Here is a 17892-nt window from a genome sequence, read left to right as displayed (position 1 = left end):
TTCAAACTTTCGTATTACAGTAGTATATATTGTTACTGGTCCTGTGAGGTCGCTTCGCAATTGAACATTCACCACTTCCCTCTCCAAGGGTAGTTAAAATTCTTGTATCTTTACGCAGTTAAATGTGGACTCTTGAGTTCATTTAGTCCATTCTACATTGCAAAATGACCTTGTTTGTGTAAAATGAAACATGGACTAAATTTTTCTTTTTGTCTAAATTCATAAACATGTACTGTATTGTAATATCCCCCAAAATGACACATGTTTTTAGTAATCCTGGATATGGGAAAGAAATATGTATACATTTATTGTTTACACTCTACCTAAGACCTTTAAACAACAATTTCTTACAAAAAACGCCCGCTCTAGTCTACATGCATCTCAATATCTATCGGCAAATGTTTTCATAGACTCTCTTTTCCCAGACTTGGTAGGGTGTGCACATGCCCAGTCCCATTCCATTTTTTTAGCCGTAGTGAACTATATGGTAAAATTTTCCTAATGCTTCTGTTCTCTTGAATATATAACTGATAAAAGATGCGGCGTGACAAAACATGGAATATTACTGCTGAGGTCCAAGATTTTATACATAGCGCCCTCTACAATTGATGCATTTTAAATATACTGCCATGCTTTCCTATTCAGATATTTTATCATTAAAAGTTTGGACTTTCTAAATTCTAAAGTTTAATTTGCTAATCTTTTAGATAGGGTACAATACTACAATACAAAACGATGAATATTGACACATTTCTATAATATAGAAGGTATGATACATCATTCTGTAGTATTATAATACTGTATATCTTTTAAACATAATTCTTAAATCTTATCTATTAAAAGAGATCTCCTTCAGAACTTCAAAGGCATTGTCTGAAAACCCTGACGTCAATTTGGGAATCATGTAACATTGACTCAACTTCCGCTTTAGTTACGAATCGTCAATACCTATTATGAAAAAACAGGTAAATAAGAATTAAAGATCAATAGATGTAAACACTACCAAAACAGGTAATGTCATTGAATATAAGGTCAGCGAATTGTCACCTGTGAGGTCAGCGAATTGACACCTCTAGGATGTTTTTAGTTCAATGTAATTAAGGTCACATTGAAGGCTAATTAATCTGTATACAACAAGTATTGTGGGCTGATTTAATTCATAAACTTTTGAGTAATACAGTACTAATCATGGAGGTTTACCTCCATGTACTAATTATAAAATAAAAATTGTCTTATTTTGTGTACAGCCATAAACCACAATTAATAAGGGACCACAACAAGGTTTTTTTTCTACCGCAGTAACAACAGTACAGTTTCTTCTCCTCAATTAATGTCTATATATATCATATACAGTATTATTGTTATTTTGCCATTATTGAAATTAAATAAATAAACATTTTCTGCCATACACAATACAAAGAAGACAAAACAAGTATAAAAGGCAAGGCAAGACCAAACAGGTGCTAAACACCTATGCTAGTTGGTCAACACAGAACAGAGCACAGAAATAAAAAAATAAAAAATTACGTTTTACAATTAAAGCAGCTACAAAAAACTACACACATTTTCAATATCAAAATTATTTTTAAAATAAAATATTGAGATAATTTAATAATTTGGTTTTAAAAGAAAGACTTAGTTGCGAATTTCTTTTATTGTTTAGTTTGTGTCAATGTAGAAGTTTTAAAGATAATTAGCTACAATCAACAGTACAGTAGGCCTATGTATGATTACTACGAAAAAAGTTTGCTAAATAATCCAATGAAAAAATTAAAGAGTAGACAAGGTGTAGTTACTGCAGTAACTGCAGATGAATGATTTTGAAATGATTCCTAATATCTAATTCTATCATGGAGGAATAACAATAAATACTTTTATTAAAATTACTGTATGATATGCTTTTATTTTACAGTGACCCCCCCACGGTACCACACTTTCTAGAGGTCTAGAAGCCCTACAACTATTTTACACTAAAGACGTATAAATAGACATATATAATATTCTTTTACCAAGGCTAATACTTTAATGAGATTGAGTTATTGATCATAGCAAAATACAAAGCGTTTTTTTATTCCGGTCGATACTCGATATTGTAAAAATCCCAGATCATTACCAAAACAATCTAAAGAAACTATTAATATCACTTAGTGAATTATTTTTGTCATCTTCTATCGATGCTGTGTCAGATAATCAATGCTGTCACACTTTCTGTCAGGTTCGACAAACTTTTAATAAGTAAAATATTGATCTGGTGCTTTTTGTGAGTGATCAATAACTCAATCTTAAGTAAATTAATTTATATAATTATTCAAATATTATTGTAATAATAGAGGAGAGAATATTGTTCTTTACTTCTGTCAGACCATGAGGCATAGATGACATTGTCCTTGTCAGTTGTCTGCCCTTCCATCAATGTTTTTTAAATAAATATCAAGATTTATTTTTTTTTTCTTTTATCTAAAGATTTTCATTTCTTTTATCTAAACATGTCATTGCTGTAATCTTAATCCAATTTTTTTTAGGCGTTAAGCTATGCCTACATTATCAAACTCGACAAAAAATGTGCCCAAATATGGTAGTGATATGCACAAATATGGTATTGATATGATTTCATCGTGTCCATATATGGGCACATCACATTTTTTTGTCGCATAAAGTTTGATAGTGTAGACAGAGCTTTAAGTTTGGTTCCCATTTGAACGCAACGCAAAAACATAGATGCAACCAAAGTGAGTTGACCAATCACAAGCCACAGTTGGATGACTCATAAAGTCATGATTGGTCAAATTACTTCCTATTACATCCAATTGGAACCAACTTTAATTAGACTAGACTTGGTTAGATTGGCCACATTAAGCATATTGGAATTGACCAATTTAACCTAAATTTATACTAAATTAGAAGGTAGGATTGTAACTCAATCATCCACAGTGATGTATTTCCGTTGGTCTAATATTGTAATATCAAGGCTAATATTTAGATGAGATTGAGTTATTGATCAATCATAGCAAAATACAAAAGCGTTTTTTTAGGTCAATACTAAAAATTGTAAAATTTCCTGATCATTAACAAGACAATCTATAGATACTATTAATATAATTTCATGAATTATTTGTAGTCTCATCTATTGGTTCGTGATCAGATAATCGATGCTGTCACAGAAACTACCAGGTTCGACAAACTTGTTATAAGCGACATACAATAAAACGTATTGTTCCTCATTTCCGTTAACACGTCTTTGAACTCGGGTAATTGAGAATAATTTTCTAAAAATGTCAATATCTAATTGAAATCAATTAACTTCTTCACTTATCCATGCAAATCGTTACAAAAGAAATTATTTCTAGATGAAATTGATTATTCTAATTGTACGCCATGTTAAGGTAGACTTGTTTCTAAACTTATAATAGTATAATTACAAATTGGAAAAAGTAAACCTAATTTTAATCCCTGTTGTTTAAACTCTGTCTACACTATCAAACTTTATGTGACAAAACTTTATGTGACAAAAAATATGTGATATATATATGGACATGATAATGTCATATCACTACCATAATTTGGGCCTATTACTACCATATTTGGGCACATCACACTTTTTCAAACTAGTAATATGATCTGATAGTTAGATAGAGCTTAATCAAAAAAATGGGATGTGCTCAAATATGGTAGTGATATGACATCATCACATAAAGTTTGATAGTGTAAGTAATACAGTAGGACCTCTATTAAGGGGACAACATTAAAATGTTCCCTGAATAGGGATGACCCAAAGGAAGGATTGTCATGTAGTGGTAATCCACCTACAGGTAGTAGATTACATTGCCTTGATCAGGAAAAGATTCCAGGAGTGAAGCCAATTTTTGACATGATTGTACACTAACTAATATCTTGTACTGTTCATTAATACAACATTACCTTAAAAAATCTACCAATTATTGCCTATACAAAAAACATACAAATGGTGTTTATATGCTACCTGTGACTAGATATTAATTTAAGACAGAATTGGATTAAGAGATGGTTTATGGTGTGGGAGGATATAGATTTTATGTCTCAGATTAACACACTGTACATTTAATCTGAGTAAGTCTTCCTATTTACATACCAATTGGTCTAAAAGCAGTTTGTAGATGAGAATAATGGCTTTATTAACAGTGCAGAGTAGGCCTACATTTACAGTGCAGAGTAGGCCTATTATCAAATCACAAACTTCTATCAGGCAACATAAATCTGTTATAATATTGCCCTCTTCAGTTACAAATACTAGCAAACTATATGAAATCATAAAAACTATTTTCATTGGTTTGCAATTGTATGCAGCACATCCTATGTTGGCTGTGTGCCAAGAATTATAGAAATAAACACATGTAAATAACATAATTGTTATTTTTGTATGTGCACATTGGCACATTGTGGTACTGTGGCACAGTGGTTTTCATTATAAGTAGGTCAAAGGTATCAATGACGTCATAGTAAACATTTTGAGAGAACAAACACCTACAAATAAATAGATTTGCAGGCCCGTATCCAGCATTTATAATGGGGGGGGGGGGAGGGGGTCAGGTCATCAAAATTTGCGTTATTTGACGTTCTAAAGACTGATTTAAGACTCTTTGTTGTGGCTTGGGCTAGTTGAACGATGGACACCAGAACTTAACGCTTTCATGATGTTTAAAGGCCAACTCAGACAGCGTCGTACAACGCTGTCTGAGTTGGCCTTCCTTCCATGTTTAGGCGCCGTATTCGATAGTGTCTGTATTTCCAAACACGTCTTTACCGCCGGTTGTCTGTATTTCCAGCAAACACTTTGCCGCGTACCGCGTACATGAAGCGCTAAGCTATTGCTTATCGTCACATGATCGACTCCGCATGTTTTACATCGAGTTTGTAGTAATTTAATTACCGGTATTTTTTCATTTTATATTAACGTATTTTTGTTTGTATACCATTGATAATGTAAATTTTGTATATATATAATGATATTGTCTTTAGTTAAACAAGACAAGAAAAAATACCAACCGAGGAAATAGTGGACCTTTTGGGACTTGGACCCAACGCACCCCCCCTCCCCCTGGATACGGGCCTGGTATGTAATGATAAAGAAATAATAGGCCTACAATGTTATGTAACATCATTTGTCAATTGATTATATTACCTAGGCCTATGTATTGTGTGTATTCAGTCAATTCTCGACAAATATATTTTTATGTATCTCAATTGTCTTTGGGCCCGTTTCTGCTGCCAACCCAAAATATACCGTATAAATATACCGTATAAATATACCGTATATATACCGTATATGAAATTCGTGCACCGTTTCCGCTGCACATACTTCGTGGGTGGGTTGTAAAAAAGTTGGCTTTCATTACCCAAAATGCATTTCGTGAGACGGAAGTATGGATTGACCTCGTGTAGTGAGGTTTTTACCTACCGGTACATGCTGACAAAAACAAAACAATGATGGTTTCTCAAAACGTCGTAGCATTGCTTTCTATTTTAAATCTAATGAGCAGAAGTGGCAACGAATTTACACCGCACATACAAGCACAATCTAGAAATGTCACTATAAATAAACTCTGTTATTAGTTATCCGCTTGGTATACCAAGCGGATAACTCCTTGTTATTGTACGAGATCAACATTTTTTTTCTGTATTATTAGTTATCCGCTTAGTAGCGGATAACTTCTTGTAATCGTCCTGTTACTTTTTTTTTTTTTTTTTCTTATTTCTTTCTCCTCCATTTTTGTGCCTCACGTATCTCAAAAACTTGTAAACTAAACATTTCATAACTTTGTCAACATATGGGCATTTACGTGAAGTTGTGCACCTCCTATTTTTGAATGACGTCAGAGTTGCGCAACGTGACTTACGTGCGATTTTATGATTTTTTATGATTGATCATAGACTAAAAACCAAGCATAAATTTGTTTTGACACTTTGTGAAAATTTAAGTCATATCAAGGGCAAACTTTTTGTGGATTAAAAATGCCATGTTTTACAAGACGTTACGCGCGCACGCGCATTTCTCCTCTCTTTTTGTATCTCGCGTATCTCAAAAACGTGTAAACATAACATTTCATAACTTTGTCAACATATGGGCATTCACGTGAAGTTGTGCACCTCCTATTGTGAATGACGTCAGAAATGCGCAACGTGACTTACGCATGATTTTATGAATTTCGCGTATTTAACATAGATTTAAAACCATATAACAATTTAAATTGAAACTTAGCAAAATTTTAATTTATATCATGCGCTAACTTTCTGTGGAAAAAAAATTGCGTGTTTTACACAAAGTTACGCGCGCACGCGCATTTAAAATTCAAAATGCGCAAAATTAATTTTTAATCAACTTTCTACGCTGATTATGACATTTTGACCATGTCAAAATTTCCCACGTGCGCGAACAATTTTATGCGCGTGGTGCGCACGTAGCGCTAAAAGTATTTTTTTTTTATTGAATTATGTTTTTCCAGCCTTTTATAGTAATTTTACCAATTTTAAAACAATTTCGACTTACAATTACGTCATACGGGCACGTTGAATTGGATACTTTACGTGCGTTTTTGATGAAAAAGTTAAAAAATTTGTCAAAATTATGCCTTTTTTTAAACAGTCATAGATTCTAAACAACGAGGTGAACTTTTTTTTAATTACATATTCTGGAAGTTGATGAGTTGTAGAAATCGGATCATGAATCAATATGGCTAACCGGACATTGTGACGTCATCGTATGGCCACACGAATGTAAAATATAGGATTTTTGTCTCTTTCGTTATTGCTCATCATATTCAATGGAGCGCATTACGCCTATCTGTATTCCTTTTTCTCTGAGATTTTAATATTGTCTAGGTCAATCAACTATCTTACGCATGAGTTAAAAATATTTTAATTTTTATGACGTCACCATGCCTAAAAATTTTAATTAACAGCGTCATTAATTTCATCTTTACAGTAAATTTTAATCTGTTATAGCTCGTAAGAATAAAATGTGATAATCACGATTAAAACGTTTTCAGGAAGCTATGGGATTGTAGATACGAAATCATGTGAACTTTTCGCCAATCAGATGTTGTGACGTCATCATATGGCCAGTTAAATAAACAAAGTCATATTTTCATCTTTTGCGTCATAGTTCATTACATTTAAAAAAGCGCGCATTAATATTTCACGTATTCTAATTTCTTCTAAACGTTAATATGTTGTTGCTGAGATAATTTTCTTCCGAAATTACTACTGTACCTTCGCGTTTCCTTTTGAAAATTAAAATAAAATACGGGTCCCGTAATTTCACCTATTTTACACTGTTTGTGACATGTATACAGATTATACTGTGTATACTATATGACAGAAAATATACAGCATTCAGCACTAACAACATATCATATTCTTCAGTTCAGGTCATAATGACATAATCTTTTTCGGTGTGCAATGCAATATTCCAACGTATGACGTGCACGTGGCGTTTGTCGTGCGGATAACTAACTCGTCAAAGTGACGAGTTTCATGTCTAGTTCTTCTTTCCTTCCTTCCTTTTTGTGAGTCGCGTTTCTCTAAAATGTGTAAACATAACATTTCATAACTTTGACAACATATGGGCATTTACGTGAAGTTGTGCACCTCCTATTTTTGAATGACGTCATAGTTGCGCAACGTGACTTACGCGCAATTTTATGAATTTCAATGATTGATCATAGATTAAAAACCAAAAGTCATTTAGTATTGACACTTTGACAAAATTTAAGTCATATCAGGGGCAAACTTTCTACGGATTAAAAATGGCATGTTTCACAAGAAGTTACGCGCGCACGCGCATTTAAAATTTCAAAATGCGCAAAATTAATTTCTAATCAACTTTTTACGCGTTTCATGTCATTTTGAGCATGTCAAAAATTCCCACGGGCGCGCAATTTTTTACGCACGCGGTGCGCACGTAGCGATAAAAACATATTTTTTTCTCTTGAATTATATTTTTCAAGCCTTTCCTAGTAATTTTGAAAACAATTTAGAACTTTTCCAGTTTAAATAACGCCATACGAACACGTTGAATTAGACAATTTGTGCGCGTTTTTTATGAAAAAGCTTAAAAAATCATCAAAATAATGTCTTTTTTTAAACAGTCATAGTTTCTAAAGTAAACCGTGAACCGTTTATTTTTATTACAAAATCTAGAAGTTGATGAGTTGCAGATATCGGATCATGCATCGATAAGGCTAAAAAAACATTGTGACGTAATCGTATGGCCACACGAATGTAAAATATAGGATTTTTGTCTGTTTCGTTATTGCTCATCACATTCAATGGAGCGCATCACGCTTATCTGTATTCCTTTTTCTCCTATATTTATATATTGTCTAGGTCAATCAACTTTCTTTAGCATGAGAAAAAAATATTTACATTTTTATAACGTCATCATGCCTAAAAATTTTAATTACGTGGGTCATTAATTTCATCTTTACAGTAAATTTTAATCTGTAATAGCTCGTAAGAATAAAATGTGATAATCACGATTAAAACGTTTTCTGGAAGCTATAGGATTGTAGATACGAATTCATGTAAACATTTTGCCAATCGGATGTTGTGACGTTATCATATTGCCAGTTGAATAAAAAAAGTCGTATTTTCATATTTTGCGTAATAGTTCATCACATTTAAATGTGCGCGCACCAACATTTTACGTATTCAAATTTCTTCTACACGTTAATATGTTGTTGCTAAGATAATTTTCTTCAGAAATTGCTATCGTTGTGTTGTTTTTTTTTATGACATCATCATGTTAAATATTTGAATTAAAGGCAGGTCCCATAATTCAGTTAATATGTCATATAATATACAGTAGTACAATGTACACCAGCATAGTCTCTGATGTGAGCAAATTGTTGTTTGCCGCCCTCTGTATCATGTAGAATTAATGTCTCCTTTTATACACAGTGTACTGTATAATTATAATACAAGGCGAAAATACAGGACCACCTCTTATTATAGTTTTTAACGTATGACGTGCACGTGGCATCTGTCGTGCGGATAACTAACTCGTCAAAGTGACGAGTTTCATGTCTAGTTCAAATTGAGTTTATATTATGCTATATTATCCTATATTGCCGTTTTAATTTCCATTTTTCCAGTATTTTACCATGATTTTACATCACGTTGTTGTCGTCAGGGAGTTGTTATTAGACTCCCTGTTGTCGTGTAAGAACATTCGATTTATTGTAATTAAAATCTCGGTATCTCTTCTGTTGCCATGCAGTCTCCCCCCAACTTTCGCTTCCCCCCACAATTGAATTGCAAAAATAGTGATTTGTTCGGTCCACAGTGACATTTTGATCTGTTGCTTGCTTTTACACGTGTTTTTCAACTTTCAATGCAGCAGAAAAACCAAAACAAACGCGTCGCGCTCTGTTAGTTTTTGACCTCGTGTCATGAGTCGGGTCACATTTACGGTATATTTTGAGTGCAGCAGAAACGGGGAACAAAATATACGGTATATTTTGGAATATACCGTATAATATCCACAAACGATGGGGATATTTATGCAGTATATATACCGCAAATATATACGGTATATTTTTTATGAGACCCATTTCTGCTGCCAAAAAATATACCGTATATAAAATATACCGTATATATACGGTATATTTTTGGCAGCAGAAACGGGGCCTTTGGGGCTGTCTAAACAAAATTGCTAAAATGGTGTTTTTTCATGTTGGAAGTTAGGGAAAAGGAAGCTACTATACATGTACACATTAAAATTCACAAACTTTTCAAAATTAAATTTAGAGGTCATACAAAACCTAAAAGAAACAAAATGAGAATTGTCCTTGTGATTAGTCACTTTTTTTATATTTTCTTGCGGTCCTAAAAAGGTGTGCTCTACAACGATTAGTACCCACTGAATAATGTGTTACGCACTGTAATACTCAGTTTACATAAGATATTTAAAGTCTCATTATTGTAAAAGGAAATGACATTGGTAAAAACAGAAATCTGCAGAGAAGATCTACAATGATTAGTACTCATTGTTCGGGATAGAAGATTTGTAAGCACGCGTGTATAGCTAACACGCCCACATACTATTCACAATTCACACGTGGGTGTGTGATCCGTTACTTCTCAATAGAAAAGGTCGTTCTTAGTTAAACATTGTCTTCTAGGGATTCTTGAATAGAGAAGGCCATGCTTAACGAGATGAATCCCTTTTTAAGTAGTTAAATATAGGTAGGTTTTAATATACTACTGCAAAGCCTATTATGTTTATAGCAATCGGTGTATGTTGATTAACTATAGCCTACTACTACAGTTCAATTAAAAATAAATATATATATATAACAGTTTAATAATAACAGTTCAAAAAAATACTGTGCTTCTGACTGTAGGTTCCAATATATTACTGCAAAGCTTGTTTTTAGCAATCAGTGTATGTTGATTAACTATACTAAGTTTATTCATAACAGTTCCAAAAAATAAATACCTCCTACAGTATGTACTTCTGTCTGTTTTAAAAATTAGTTGATTAACTGTATCCTACTACAATTCAATTATCAAAAATAAATATATGTAATTCTGTCTGTTTTATAAATTTGATTCATAGTTTACAGTGTTCACACCATACTTAGTCTAGTCATAAGCGAGTCCAAGTAAGCACGTACCTCCAGTCGCGCATCTAGGTTACGCCATACTTAGTCTAGTCATAAGCGAGTCCAAGTAAGCACGTACCTTCAGTCGCGCATCTAGGTTTTTTAGATCAGTGGCCATATTCACACTTGGGCTAAGGGAAACACACTTAAAATTTAGAAAAATCTAAGTCAATACAATTTAAAGGAAAATATCTCACTTAAGTGAGGCCCAGCGGCCTATGAATATTCTAAAAAAAAAATCCTGAACCTAATCTTTTGCATTATCATTTTCAGTGATCTTCCCGCAACAGTTTGGAAATTATATCTAACTTTTGCAATATTTAAAGCTTTTGAAATAAAGAATAAATAAAGCATTTAAAATTGACAGACTCAAAAGGTCAATGAAGTTTTAATTGTAATTAAAAAATTACGATTAAAATGATTATTTTTAAAATGGCCATTTGATATTTTGTTTTCTTTAAAATTGAGAATTAATTATATTCTTTTAAAAAAAGATTTTAAAATGTGACACAATTTACTTGGAATTTACCGCAGCCTTCTTTGCAGATTAAACAAATACAAATGAAAGATGAATGAAAAAAATCAACAATCAAGCCATACAAAGAAGGGATTAAGTCACATAAAATGAAAGTCACTTTCAACTTACTGAGAAAATATTTTTAAAACTCAAACAAATTTGTGTTGTGTTTTTTTACTATAGTGCACGTACAACATGGCAGGATTTGAACTTGACAACTCTGGTCTTAGAAGCCGAGCACCTTATAACTAATAATAATAATAATAACTTTTAAACTAATTATTAGGCCAAATATACCAATTTATTATCGCATTTTGGAGCCACTTAACTTGCGCTATTTATTTATTTATTTATTACCATATTTACTGAGGGTAGCCTATCCAGTTCCTAATGGAACTATCAAGTACCAGTTATTAATATTTATTTAACATTGTTTTATGTCCATTTTATGCTCTTAATTTAATAAAATAATTACTTTTAATATTTTTATTTTATTGATTTTTATTATTTGTTTTACTTTAATTGTGTTTATTTTCTCGAAACTTTAAAAACAGTATACAGTATAAAGAATAAATAAACAAAATCTTATATAAATATTGGTGAATACAATATATGTTGCAAGGTCAAATAAATCGGGAGTATTTGTAAAAATAAAAACACAAATTCTACAATGAAAGAAAACAACTCATACTACGTCCGTCCGTTACTATATCTTATAATGTTAAGTCCATGTCGTATATCTTTCTGCATGTTTAAAAATATAACCTATTTGGTTTTCTAAAAACATTTCTTCGTAATACAGAAAATTTATGACAGTAATATTGGCAAGGACTTTTGACAGTTATGGCTAATTTCTTCCTTTACAATCTCTCTTGGGTGTTACAGCACAATACATAAGCAATCATGCATACTGTATTTCTCTGTGTCAAAATATAACGATATAAACTTAATAGTACTGTACTAGAAAATGTCCATTGATCATATAATAAGGGCAAAATCCATATTAGCAATATCTTTGAATACATGCCAACACTCCCGTTTTGGTCGAGAGACTTCCATGTTTTAGATTCGTCTCCCGGCCTGACATCGTGCTCCTGGTTTTCCACATTTTCGCCTGGATTATAAAGACAACTGAATTTTAATAATGTGTTGTTTTCTGCATTAAAATTTACCAAAAAGGTTTATACACAAGCAAATTTACGATATTTATTCATTGTACAACCATAATTTTTTAATTTTTTTCTGAACGGAAAAGGGATCCCTTCACATAGCCATCACGCGATTATCTCGATAAATAGTTAAAGGATGCTATTGACAACAACAAAAACACCACCTCCCTTCAGATGTTGGCATTTGTATGTATATGATACCAGACAGGTGTTGCAATAAATTGTGAGAACAAAAATGCACACACATAGGATTTGAACTTACGTCTGTGGTCTTAGAAGTCGGGCACCTTATATTTGAACTTAGAAAAGAGCATTTAAACATTATATTAGCTATAGTATGGTAAGTTTCTTCCAATGATCAGAATTAGGGCAGAGAGCACAGGTCTATAAATTCACAGTATACAACATATCATAAAGTTTGTGTAATTTATTATAGCATTGCTATGCACGTTATAATTGGATGGAGTTTTATTTCATTTCTAGATGTGCTTCTATGAGACTTAACACTATCATACGGTAACTGTATCCTTTAAGGTTTAATAAAAACCGTCAATTTTGCTTTGGATCGTTAATTTCGGTATAACGTTCAGTAATTAATGTTTGAATATCCAGTTTCCTGATAACAAATAAATGTCATTCTCTTTTTTTATGTAATCTTTATCTGAATGATATTTATTACGCGATCATTTTTACTTAAAATAACAGCAGATGAACTAACCGTCAAGAACAAAATCAACTTTGGGATATAAAAAAAAGCATTAATAATATTATCATATGATTCTCGATAAAATATGATTCTCAAAATATTATTATTTATACACAAATATGCTTTAAGGAAATCATCTTGTGTACAAATCATATATCAAAGTTATACAGCCACTAGACAGCCTCTGATTGGTTGAGATGGATTTATCAATCAAACCCTGTTATCATCGTGGTCAGTGATCACGCTGTTAATGTTAGTTATTTCTACCAACAGCGCTGAACACCACTGAAAGATAATACCTTAATCCTAGCGTGACCAACCCCAAAAGTTCTGAATAATTAACCTTATTTCTTCTGGAGCAAGTATGGTATTTGAGTATAAATATGATTATTATCTTTGCACTAATTAAACTGTATTGAAATTCAAATAATATCATAGGCACATTCTGTGATACATCATCATGTTTTTCACATGTGATGATGCCTCATAACTGACCCTTAACCTAACCTTCCATGATACAGGCATCACATGTGATACACATGGTATGCTGTATTACAGAAATCGCCTATGATACTGAAAAATATGTGGAGATAAAGCACCAAGAATTGGAAGATCTGTGGTCCTCCAGGGGTGTCTCCATATTGTGATGGTAGGCCTACTATTAATGTGAAATTGACAAAGAATGTTTTGTTGCTATGTACCATAGAGTGCAAATATTTATCCTTGCGAACAACAATTGATTCATTTTTAAGATCAGAGTATCTTTTTCATTTTGATCTATGTGGTACACCTCAACAATTTATGACTCAATTTAACTATGGCCTGTTCACATCAATATGTTATTTTTGGCGTGGATGTTATGAAATAACTATTACAGCATTTCACAATGCCTATTGCTCTCCAAACCGCTGCAATGCTGCCAAACCACATAGATGACTATACCCACCATGTATTTTTTTTTTTGTGTGTATAAACCTCACAGAGAGCATTTGACTCACAGGTGTATAGACCAACCACATGACTATGGATAACTAAGACAATACCTCACAATTATACTGACTCTGATCTAATGAATTGGGTTGTTTCGTTTTACCAGGTAGTTGTAACGGTTTTACAAAACAAATATACTACAATGCCCAGAGTACCAAATCACCTCACAGAGAGACCAAGTTGTTTAAGTATTATACCGCCTTGGGGATGCTCATCTTATTATATACTGACAGTCATATAATAAGCCCATCTTATTATAGTTTGGGGCAAAAAAAGAACTGTATTAAACAATCCTGTGTTATTTAGGTGTAATATCCAGTGGTCTACTCATCATTCTACTTATAACACCCGATTCCCATGTACTGTCTCCACATACTATCTATTTCCGAAGTATCATATTTGGTATTAATACAACATCTCATTCATATCACATGTTGTGCCTGTATCATATAAGGTTAAAAAGGGGTAGGTTAATACTAGATACATGTGAAACACATGTGATGTTGTATTACCAAATGTTCCTATGGAAATGGATACACTAGCGAAAATCGGCTGCATTTAAGAAAAAAACAGTGTTAGATATTTAAAAATGTTCTTATCTAACTGAATACAAGGGAAATTCTTAATGTGTATTGACTTAAGTGAAATACAATTAAGGGAGATATTTGTCAATACAACCACTATAGCAATTCTTGTTGTTACTGTTTATTAACTGAAAGAACACAGTGGTCATTAAAAGTAGATAGGGATTAGGGATGGCACCAGAGGGGATGAACCACTTCCTGTCAACCTGTTTCTGGGCGAACTTCAAGTCAAGAAATCTATGTGATTAAAAAAGATTTCAGTAATGGAGAGAAAATTAAAAATTGGGATTTGTTCAGATTACCATAATAGCACAATACCACCTAAGCCTAGACAATTTCCCCAAGTTTTTGCCTTTTTATTTAAATTCCTTTTTAAAAGTAACCAGCAGGTATTTTGATTTTTTTTTAATTCAGCAGTATAGGTATGACACACTATGTGTGTTATTTTTTTTCAATGTAAGTCAAATTGCCTTCTAAAACATAACTAACTAAGCCCACAAAATTTGGGACATTTAAATTTTAGTCGGTCTTAAAGAAAATGAGAGCGCGAGGAGTCGGTTATGGTTGTGTTGGATCAAAGCATATTATTAAATGTTCCAAAATAGATACTGTGAGAATCTAAAATTTTAAGTTTTTATCAGAAGGATTATTGATATCAAATAACATTAAAAAATATAATTTTTACTTTAAAAATTGTCAACAAAGAAAATATATTTATATTCCAAAATGAATCGCATCAGTTATAAGAAAATACCCGCAATAGACGCTCACGTTAACCGGTCATCAACCCATCTCGTTGATTAATCAACATGGGTGTGGTTCAAGTGCGTGCTATTAATATACTAATAATACCAACGTCTTCTTTGTTAGTGTATTGATGAGCATATTGACCTTTGACACGTAACAAAGCATCTTCACTTACTCTGAGTGCTCTTAGTCTGTGTGTGATTAACGCAAAATGATGACGAATCGGTCTCTTTCAATTTCTTTAATTATCTATAGGGATAACCTATATTAAGTTACTAGACATCAATAATTATTTTCCCATTATCTGTACATTATATATTTGTTATTAATATTTTTGTTAATATTTTGACTGATGATATATTAAAAATTATTTATTACGCTAAATTTTTGTTTAATATATGCATGACGAAAAACACACAAATAAGGTTACTTAATTAAAGAAGGACAAAAGAGATTTGGTCTCTAAATTTTGATTCATCAAGGTAAGGAGATCGTACCATTACCAATAAATGTCCTAGTTTATTGACTACAATTAAACTATATTAAATTATTTTACTGTGTTTAAATTAAATTATTATTATGTTTACCAATGTTCCTATACTGCAAAAAAAAAAACATACTCTCTAAATTTTTTAAAAATCTTACTATAAAACAATCAAAATTTCAATCAACTTTAAAAACAATGTATTGAATTCCAAAGGTGTTTCCTTAATAGAGATTCTACGTACCGAACAGCCTCCTCCCCCACCCCCTCTTCATCCCTTATTTGGAATTTCTCGGTTCACCTTTTCAGAACATCTATAAAACTTTATGTAATAAAGACATGTGATGTGCACATTTATGAAACATGATGATGTCATATCACTACCATATTTTGGCCATGTCAAACTAGTTTGATAGTGTAGACAGAGCTTAAGACCAATGACTATCAGATAGATCAAAATTTGTAAAAGTAGGCTAACTCGTTGAAGCGTGTCCATCAACGCCGGATGTAATCCTGCAGGGGACATGAATGTCGCTCACAGGAGGCCTCAACATGGATGATGATCTTAACAACAGTTGGCAATTCCATGTTTATGCATCTGTTGCCAGATAAGATCCGATTACGTTTCTGTGTCGGCAGGACTCCATCATCCGAACGGCGTGAGATGTACTAGCGCACGTTTCTTCCTTTTATACTCTTTGGTACATGCAAGCAATCTGAATATGGTTACTTGGTTTTTTTTTGAATGACATAATGTTGGGCTCAGGGTAAATGTTCACCCTGTGGATACATTTCCAATATCTTTTTAAGGCTACTAATAATCTTATTGCAGGTTAAGGTCAAGGATTTTAAATTATATCAAGCTGAGGGACTGTTTATTAATTTCGTAATAATAAACACTTTTTCAGATATATAAAAATTTCAATCATTACTAAATTATTATTATAATAATTTTTACTACTGTAAAAAGATGAAGTGGACATGATGATAATGATGACAATGTTGATAATGATACTGATAATTATGATAATAATATCTATACCTTTATAGTGTAGAGAGTCATTATAAAAGTTGTTTTTTAAATTTCAATCATTACTAAATTATGATTATAATAATTTTTACTACTGTAAAAAGATGAAGTGGACATGATGATAATGATGAAAATGTTGATAATGATACTGATGATGATATATTAATTATGATAATAATTGCTATACTTTTATAGTGTAGAGAGTCATTATAAAGTTGTTTTTTAAATTTCAATCATTACTAAATTATGATTATAATAATTTTTACTACTGTAAAAAGATGAAGTGGACATGATGATAATGATGAAAATGTTGATAATGATACTGATGATGATATTATATTAATTATGATAATAATATCTATACCTTTATGGTGTAAAGAGTCATTATAAAAGTTGTTTTTTTTCTATATGCCTTCTGCAGCTCTAAAGCTTCACGCAAGCCGTTTTTCGAAAATGAATATTTTCAACGTATTAAGAAGATTATATGTAAAATTCCTTTTAAATTCCGTCTTATGCACAACATTTAAGTGAATGAAATATCAACAAGATATATACATATGAAACTTGTGACATTTGGTAATGGAAAATGAATGTATTGCAGATGTATAGGACTCAAGAAGAACGTATTGTAGCCTACGGCAAAATAGTAGATGTAAATGAGTGTTGAATGAATTGCTTGATCTTCAAGTTGACCATGAGACGACACATAAGTTGGCATGCACATACAAATATGGTGTACAGCAAATATTAACGTTTCCTTGCACTTGAATGAAGTATAAAAATATGTATAAAGACTATTAGATCTTAACACATCTAATATATAAATAAGGCAAATTACTAAAAAAATGACAATGCTGTGGGTATCAGTGACTGGATCTCAATGGAGATACAAAAAAAAACCCGATAAAGTAAAATAGTCAGAAAAGATAGCAGAGCTTTCGGGCAACACTAGCCATTCATCAGTGCAAGTGATACATACATATATATATATTTTGTAACCCAACAAATCTAGCGGTATTGCCTAA

The 17892-nt window shown here is 32.1% G+C and overlaps 1 long non-coding RNA gene across 1 annotated transcript in view; it reads right to left on the bottom strand.

Moving 5' to 3' along the window:
• Nucleotides 1-66: 66 nt before the first annotated feature.
• The window catches only part of LOC140059174 (uncharacterized), a 37237-nt gene continuing 19411 nt past the window's right edge, over nucleotides 67-17892 (bottom strand). Inside the window, exon 3 of the long non-coding RNA XR_011847132.1 lies at nucleotides 67-948. This is a non-coding gene — a long non-coding RNA (uncharacterized lncRNA). The remainder of the gene's footprint in view (nucleotides 949-17892) is intronic.

The sequence above is a fragment of the Antedon mediterranea genome, chromosome 9 (genome assembly GCF_964355755.1).
Source record: "Antedon mediterranea chromosome 9, ecAntMedi1.1, whole genome shotgun sequence".
Taxonomy (NCBI): Eukaryota; Metazoa; Echinodermata; class Crinoidea; order Comatulida; family Antedonidae; genus Antedon; species Antedon mediterranea.
The sequence above is the reverse complement of the archived record's forward strand: the minus strand, read 5'-3'. Positions and strand labels throughout refer to the sequence as shown.